General features: G+C 30.5%; 1 long non-coding RNA gene across 1 annotated transcript; it reads left to right on the top strand.

Annotated features, from left to right (window-relative positions):
- The first annotated feature begins 249 nt into the window (after positions 1 to 249).
- LOC129314462 (uncharacterized) lies at positions 250 to 7572 on the top strand. The gene is made up of 3 exons (XR_008594121.1): positions 250 to 594; positions 859 to 948; positions 4530 to 7572. It is a non-coding gene; the product is annotated as an uncharacterized LOC129314462 (long non-coding RNA).
- The last annotated feature ends 1795 nt before the right edge of the window (positions 7573 to 9367 follow it).

Below are 9367 nucleotides of genomic sequence, written 5' to 3'. Positions count from 1 at the left end.
ATCTGTCTCTTAATGTTATTACCGTTGGCCTGTAGCCTATGATTTTAATTTGTTTGACCTCCCACCTGTTTGCTAGTTTTTGGGTGGCTTTTGGGTCCTGTGTTGTTGTTTTTTATTTTTTGTATTGTTCGCGACTTGCTGTTGTGCCCTTTGTATTTGTTGTGATTAAACGTAGTTTCAGCTTTTATTAAAAAAAGAAAATTTTTAACGTTGTTAACACAAACGGAGAAACTAGAAAGAAACCGTGTTTTCGAACGTCTCAACCCTCCAACGGTCACAAAATTAGTAGCCGTTTAGTTCCTTAAAATCAAAATACCCAGTGTCATGTCGCAACTTACTGCAGTTCACTGTCAACCATAAGTGGTGATTTCTCATTCGAATAATCCGAATTCGGTTAAGCCCTCAAGCTTGTGATGTAAATTTTTCTTGTGTGTTTGAATCAACGTGGCTGGAAATTGAAGTTGTTCCTTGTGAGGAAGAAGAGGAGGAGCAGGAGGAGGAGGAAGAAGACGATAGGAGAAGGAAGTCAGAGACGAAATATTTATGCTCTTCCATTGCTTCGCAGCTTCTGATCCTACGAGTTATCGTTTTTCAGTAAGCTTCATATTCTTCTTGTCGTTTTCCCTTCTTATGGTCGCTGACCATACTGCTCTCTCTCTCTCTCTCTCTCTCTCTCTCTCTCTCTCTCATATTCCGAACGAGACTGTTGACTCAACTTAGGGATAAGTTTCCACAGGTAAATTTTTGAGTGGGTTTCTTATAAATGTGATTAGATGTGAGTTTATTGATCCAATGCCACCTTTAAAATTCTTTTCTTAAAGTCTCCTTCTTATTTCAGATAGAACTATTTTCTTGCAGGTCTTATGGGATTCATCCTGTGTAGATTCATTGCTATTTTCATTTTATAACGACTCTTCATCATCAATGATCCTGAAGGGCCTTCCTCAGGTTGACACGAGCTCTTTCATTGACTAAATAAAAATTTCTGTCACCTTTCGCTAGTGTATTAACATTTTGGGCAAGCATTTTCTCTTAAAGGCACTAACTTAAAGCATTCAACTCTAAAGGGACTGATTGACTTTCTCCCCTGTACAGCATGAATAAAAACTGTTCATTTAGGATTGAAATTTGCTTTCTTCTTTCTTTTTTAGTTACATGTCAAATGTAAATAGGATGAATTTTATAGAAAATTTATGTTGATATCTTTCATTATCTAATAAATTTGCCTGCATCTTACCGCTGATTGGTTACGCTTGTCTACACTTCTCTTTTCTTGACTTTTTGTGATAAGTATGATCCAGAAAGGCTGTTCCATTACTATCTAAATTTAATTCTTGAAATCAGTCCTACAATAGTATGTTGGTTTTTGTGGTGCTTAACATCTTTCCATTTAGATTGTTGCTACAAATCTCTTTCCATTTTAAATTTTTACTAGGAGCTCTTTTCAAAATTATTATCAGCCAATTCCTTATGGGGTTTTGTATTTTAATCTCCATTAATATGTTTCACTTCAGGAGCAAACTTAAAACTGTCAAAAGCCTTTAGTTTAGAAGCTCTCAGTACTGGTTGTGCAGTGAGTGCAACTATGATGGAAAAAATTATATCTGCAACCTGAGAATGATACTGTTGAGCAGATTATTGCTCATCGATTATGGCTTGGATTTCTTATGGATCGTTTTTTTTCACCATCACTTGTTATTGAAAGTTTATTCATGATTGACATGCTTTTTTTTTTTTTTATGGATTTTTATCTTCAGATCTCGAACAGCTTGTTCAAGGCTGGGGATGTTAGATAAGTATTTTTGAAGATATTAAAATAAGATTGTTTACTTTTTGCATTTCTTTTCAGTTCATTTGTGAATTCAAACAAAATTGCCAATTTTAAGCTCTGATATGAATTATGATTTTGAGCTTTAAATTGAGTAAGCTTTTTTTTTTTTTTAAAAATATGACTCCATCCTAAGTGGTAAAATGGGTATTCCATGCTGATCTTTGCCTGTATCTGTAGTTATGTGTTTCGCAGCAGTAAATTAATGCATTATTAATGCATTATTAATGCCATGCGTATACTCTGAAATTTTGTCTTTATATATATATATATAAAATATCATTAATATTAACTCTGCTGACCTTTCTGCACGTAATTATGTTAACACGAAGATGTTGATCTTCTTGCCAAGTTGGGGTTTTAATGCTTAAAGATTTTCAATATCTTGGTCCCGTATCTTCCCTGGTATGTTTTGCTGCCGATGAGAATTTTAATATATCAGTTATCTGCTTGGTTTGTTGTTAGACAAATTAAAAGAATTTCATTCCAATGACAGCTTGAAGGTTTTACGAGTTTCTTCACTGTTAAGAGGACAGAATACTTTCTTTCTGTTAAGAGCTTGAGAGTTTATTAAATGCTTGGTTGGATAGGCTTGTCTGCTGACATTATTATTTTCACTCATCATTGATTTTGTGAATTTGCTTCTTTGATTTGTGACTCTAATAAACCACTAAAACTAAAAGCATGCACCCACCAATTGAAACCCAGTTATTTATATAAAATTGAAAACTTTTGCATGTAAATGAAAGACATGATGGAAAATTAAAATGATCGTATCCAAAAAAATTATCAAATCTCCTGGCGTACCAAAAAAAAAAAAAACTAGCAAGTTTTCAAGTTTTAAAATGATTTTTTTTTTAAATTTTCATAAACCTATAAAGTATGAAAATAACAAGGTTATTATTTTAGGTAATGATCTCACTTGGGGGAACACATCCTTGTATAACAAGGGAGTCATGCTTTGGTGCCATCCTCAAGCCCCCAATCAATTAAATGGCCTATTAATTAGGAATATATTAAAGGGACTGACTGACTCTCTCCTTTACAGCATGAATAAAAACTGTTAATATGGGATTGAAATTTGCTTCTTTCTTTTTTAGTTGCATGTCAAATTTAAATAGGATGAATTTTTTAGAAAATTTTAGTTGATATCTTACCACTGATATCAAATTTAAATTTTAGCTTGCAGTTCTCTTTTCTTGACTTTTTGTGATAAGTATGATCCAGAAAGGCTATTCCATTACTATTTAAATTTAATTCTGAAACCAGTGCTACAATAGCATGTTGTTTTTTGTGGCACTTAACATCTATCCATTTAGATTGTTGCTACAAATTGCTTTCCATTTTAAATTTTTTACTAGGAGCTGTTTTCAAAATTATTATTAGTTAATTCCTAATGGGGTTTTGTATTTTAATCTCGATTAATATGTTTCACTTGAGGAGCAAACTTAAAACTGTCAGAAGCCTTTAGTTTAGAAGTTCTCATCTTCTTTGTCAACTCACCTTTTCTTGCACCATCACTTGTTATTGAAAGTTTATTCATGATCGGTGTGCTTTTTTATGGATTTTTATCTTCAAATCTGGAACAGCTTGTCCAAGGCAGAGAATATTAGATGATTATCTTTGATGATATTAAAATAATATTTTTTTTTTTACTTTTGTTGCATCCCTTTTCAATTCATTTGGGAATTCCAATGAAATTGCCAATTTTATGCTGTGATATGAATTATGATTTTGAGCCTTGAACTGAGTAAGCTTTTATTTAAAATATAACTCCATGTTCCTTTGTTGTTCATTCGCTAGTGTTGCCAAAACTTCTTTTTTCTTCGAGAATGGTACATATTTATTAATTCTACGTTCTTTATGCTCTTTTTTTTTAATTTTAAATATATGGAAAATTATTGATTGCATTGCTATTTTCCTGTTTAACTAAATGAAACTACAAATATCTATTAATAATTCTATGTTTGGTTCCCTGGTTCATGCCAGACCTTTTTTTTTTTTTTGTTGTTTAGTGACTTGTGGGCCCCATGATAGAGCACAATGGCGTCTTGCAATCCATGTAGCCGACCCCACCTAGTGGGATAAAGGCTTGTTGTTGTTGTTGTTGTTGTAGTGACTTGTGGGCCCCGGTTCTTCTTATTTTCAGTGGAAATCTATTTTCTCCTTTACTAGTTTTCTTTTCCCCCTTTGCTTTTCTTTCCATCTAAACATAGGATAGAGAATAGTTTGTTGGTTTTTTATGAATATTTTCTGTTATTTTACTTGACAAAATTGCTGTATCTCATGGCCATACATGTACTAATGCAGCAAAGGCTGGGATGGGTTGGATGTGTGAATTTGTGTCACACCATCTCAGCTGCTATATCTGCTACATGGGATGGAAGTCTTAAGGCCAAATCCTATGTTATTATTTGCTATGTTCATTTGAAAATTACAAGGAACCTGTGGACATAATTAGATCACACTGTAGGGTGGTTTATCCCTGTTCTTATCTTTTATTTTTTTTATCCTTGAGTAACATTTATATATTTCATCATGATTTCAAATTCTTTACTGACTTACATTTGATTTGCAATTTCTGTAGTCATTAGTTGCTGAATGTGTGATTGTTTATATTCTCCTTTATATGGTTAAATTGATAATTTCTATATATTTGTGATATTTAACTGAAAATTTACTTGCCCACAAAATAATCAAGATCATCTTGTTTGGGGTCAAATGGAGAACTATGCTGTAGGGAGGGAAAAACGCAGACAGCTATTTTTAATGCTTTGTTAGCTTGAAGCAGATAAGTCTAAGGTAAATCAGCTGATCCAGGTATATTTCTTTTAAACAAGTCCTAATCAATTGAGTCATTGATTATTGCTGAGATTGATTAAGTGGGTCAGAATGTACTATCATTTTGAACATTTTTTTTTTTATCTTGAAGGAAAGAGAGAGAAAAAGAACTGGTGTTTGAAAGTCTGCTGACAAATTAGTTGAATTGTTCTATATTTAATATTTCCTCAGATGTTGTTAGTGCATCTGTTATAAAAACTACTAAATCTGTCAAAAGTACGAGACATATGACTTTGTTTTGAGTTTGTCCAAAGTAGTAAACCTGTTATTTAAGCATGAAATAAACAACCTTGTTCTCTGAACAATATTTTGAAAACTCTTTCTAGGGGCTGACCCTTTTCTTATGGCTTTGTTTTGGCTTCCTTTTCGTGCTCTACACAAAGTTTTAATGAATGTCTCTTTAATAACTTTATTACAAGCTTAATATTGTTTTCCTCCTAAAGTCCTATTCAGCATCTCTTTTTCTGATTTTTTTATCAATGGAGAAAAAGGACTAATCTTGTCACTGGTTGATATAAATTATCAACATGATGATGCAACTGAAATGTGTCAGATGTTTTTTAGTTGTTAGGCCTTCACAGTTGGATGGGATCATCCTTGTTTACATCACTTTCTTTTTTAACCTTACCCATCTTTCTTTCCTTATCATGTCAAAAGTTTTTGGGAGAATCGCGTTGAAGGACCTTTTAAAAAAATTATTTACAAATAAAGACTAATAACAAGTCTCATTCAAAAAATAAAAAAAAATAAAAAGGTATGTTTTTATTTTAACAATAATCCCTTCTATATTGGTCCTTGTTTGTCAATAATTTTCTTAAGGGATCCTTAGAAGTGATTCTCCTAAAGTTTTTTGACTGATCTTATGTTTAGTATTTAATATGTTGTCTGTAATGAGTTTATTTTGGACAATGACATTGTTCTTGAGCAAGGAAATGATCCTACCTAAGCAAAGGTATTCTAACAGCTAATGAGCTCTCTCTTTTTTAAGTTTTTGTTATCATATACTAATGAAAATGTCATCCATATTAAAAAAAAAAATTCATTTCCAAGTTCTTAAATTTTAGGCAGACCGGATTGTGATTTGTTTAGGAAAACCTAATGACATATCTAAATATTTGCCTTTTTAATTACTTCTGACTTTAGAGTTACATTATAGTTGCAGTATGCACCATGCAATTATAGATATTGAGATATAGGCAAAGGTAACCAATTTTTGGCTTTTAGTTAAAAGTTAAAAGTTGTTTGGCTAATTTTTTTTTATGAAACCGCATTTGGGGATTTGGTCAATGTAACTTGTGGGAACTTTTGCAATGTGCATTTGGGGTTGGGGTATTAATGAGAAAGTTAAAATATGTACCTATTTTTTATATTACCATGCTACCCTTATTTCTATCAATTTGCTTTGTCTTTATGCATTGGTAAACATTTTGCAAGCCTTACACTCTTGATTCTTTGCCAAATATTAACATTGAAAAATTTAGTTTTCAAATCTATGCAATATTTGTGCAAAAAGAAAAAAAATCTATACAATATTAATTACATTGTTTATTTTTTGAATTATTATGTTATTTCGAATATGTAAGATAAATGTATGTGTGTTTTTTTCCCCAATAATCTTACACAAGACACAAGATATGAGTATTTAGTTTGAAATGAAGAAGCAATATAAATAAAAAAATATAATTTTATCTTTTAATTTTGGTTTTAAAATATTTATCATTGATTTTTTTTGCTTATTTTTAAATACTTTTACAATATCAAGTGGATGTGGCATAGATGGTAATAGTCTAGGCTCTTTAAGCATCATTTTAAGGTTCAATTACTGTAGGCTTGTATGAAAAAACATTATTTCAGAGAGAACAACTCCTTAAATGGCGTTCAAATTTCTTGAGAGATTAGTCTCATGGCTGCTAGCTGTTGGGATACCTTGGACAGTGAAAATATATTTACAATTAATTAATTAGCATATTTTTGTGTTACCAATATTATTGGTAAAGATTAATGAAACTTGATTTACTATCTTATTTAGGAGATTCGCTTCCAACATGTCTTTTTCATATATATCCCAAGTGAAACTTGATTGTGATATAACTTGTTAGAATTGAGATTCAAATGTGTGTGTGATTAGGCCTTGTCTTTTTCATACAAGTACCAATCGAAACTTGACTATGGTATCACTTATTATAGGTTTTCAACTTTATGCAATTATGGCTTTCAAAATCTTCTTTTTCATATAAGTTCCAGCAAAACTTGATTGTAATACCATTTATTAAAGATTGGAACTCAAACATGATGCAATTATAGGCTTCCAACATTGTGCAATTACAGGTTTTCAACACTATAATATTAGGCTTCTAACATTATCCTTTTCATATAGGTCCCAAATGTGTGTGCCAGGCTTCCAACGTTGCATAATTATAGGTTTTACACATAGGTATCACTTATTTGGGAATTGAGGCTCAAATGTGTGCAATTACAGGCTTTCAAAATCATTCTTTTCAAATCATATAAGTCTCCAACAAAACTTGATTGTCATTACAGGTTTTCAACATTCTGTACTTACGGGCTTTTAATATCATCCTTTTCATATAGGTCTTAAACATGTATGCAATTATAGGTTTTTAACATTGTGATTATGGGCTTTCAACATTATCTTTTTATACAGGTGCCTAATGAAACATGCAATTATAGGTTTTCAACTTTGTGCAATTATAGGATTCCAAAGTTTTTTTTTTTTTTTCATGCAGGTTCCTACCAAAACTTAATTATGATATCATTTATTAGGATTTACTTCCAATATTGTGTAATTATTGGTTTTCAACACTGTGAAATTATGGGCTTCCAACATCTTCTTTTTCATATAGGTCTCAAACTTATTTGCAATTACAAGTTTTAATTATAATTATGGGTTTTTTTATGTAAATCCCAAGTGAAGCCTAACTGTGATGCCAATTATTAAGGAATTGTGACTCAAACGTGTGTGCAATTATAAAATTTCAAAAATTGTGTAATTATTGGCTTCCAACATCATCTTTTATATAAAGGTCTCTAGTGAAACATGATTGTAATCCATTTGTTAGGAATTGGGTCTCAAATATGTATGCAATTATGAGCATATAACATTGTGAAATTATGAGCTTTCAACATTATGCAACTAAGAGCTTTCAACATTGCCTTTTTTATAATTATTGAAAGCTCATAATTGCACAATGTTGAAAGACAATGAAAAAGCTCCCAATTAAAACCTAACTATGAAAAAGATAATGTTAAAAGCCCATAATTACACAATATTGGAAGATCATAATTAGGGCCCAAGAGAACCTAAATGTGATGCTACTTGCTTAGTAATTGGACTCAAATTTGAATGTAATTAAGATTTTCTAACATTGTGCATTTATGGGCATATCATCTTAATCAGTTTATCCTAGCTTGATAAAAAATGAGACAAGATCTTATAGGATAGGACAAAAAATGATTCATGATGGGATGGGACACAGGACCACCTTTGGTATGTCACATCCTGTCCCAAATATAACATACACATTATTATTTTTTCCTTTTATTAATATGCAATAGTTTATTCAGTGTGTGTATTTATATTTTTGCTAATAATAATTAAGGTTTATTATATATATATATAAATATATATTTGCTAATAATAGTTTATTAATATTTTTGCTTATATATGTATATATATATATATATATATATAAATTTGAATGTAATTAAGGTTTTCTAACATTGTGCAATTATGGGCATGTCATCTCAATCAGTCTATCCTAGCTTGATAAAAAATGAGGCAAGATTTTGTATGATAGGACAAAAAATGATTCGTGACGAGATGGGATGCAGGACCACTTTCGGTACGTCACATCCTGTCCTAAATATAACATACATATTATTATTATTATTATTATTATTATTATTATTATTATTATTATTATTTCCTTTTATTAATATGTAATAGTTTATTTAGTGTGTGTGTATATTTTTGCTAATAATATACACATTTTTTATTAATATATAATAGCTTCAAATATCTCAAGATGAATAACTATGATTGGTTTGGAATTGAGACTCAAGTATGTATGCAATTAAGGGTGTTCATACTTGTTCTGTCTTGGTTTACTCGACTTCATCCTAATATGATCAGGATGACTATATCTTAGCCTAATAAAATATGTATATATTTTTGCTAATAATATACACATTTTTTGTTAATATGTAATAGCTTCAAATATCTCAAGATGAATAACTATGATTGGTTTGGAATTGAGACTCATGTACGTCTGCAATTAAGGGTGTTCATACTTGTTCCGTCCTAGTTTACTCGACTTCATCCTGATATGATCAAGATGACTATATCTCAACCCAATAAAAGATGTGATAGGACACGAGACCATCTTTGATACATCTCATCTCGTTTCAAATATAATATACATATTGTTATTTTTTCTTTTATTAATATATAATAGTTTATCTATTTAGATATACATATATTTTGTTAATAATATAATATACATATTTTTTTTTGGAAAAATTACGTATAGGTCTCATGAAATAGACCCATTTTATAAATAAGTCTTATAAAATTTAAAAACTACAACTAAGTCATTTTGAACATAATTTGAAATTTGGGTTCAAAGACAATGATGCCCTTATTAAAAATATATTGCACCAATTAAATAATTTACAACT

This window comes from Prosopis cineraria, unplaced genomic scaffold (genome assembly GCF_029017545.1).
Source record: "Prosopis cineraria cultivar Desert tree isolate PC_DT_omini unplaced genomic scaffold, ASM2901754v1 PC6, whole genome shotgun sequence".
NCBI classification, from domain to species: Eukaryota; Viridiplantae; Streptophyta; class Magnoliopsida; order Fabales; family Fabaceae; genus Prosopis; species Prosopis cineraria.
Note: the sequence above shows the minus strand (reverse complement) of the source record. Positions and strands in the feature narration are given on the sequence as shown.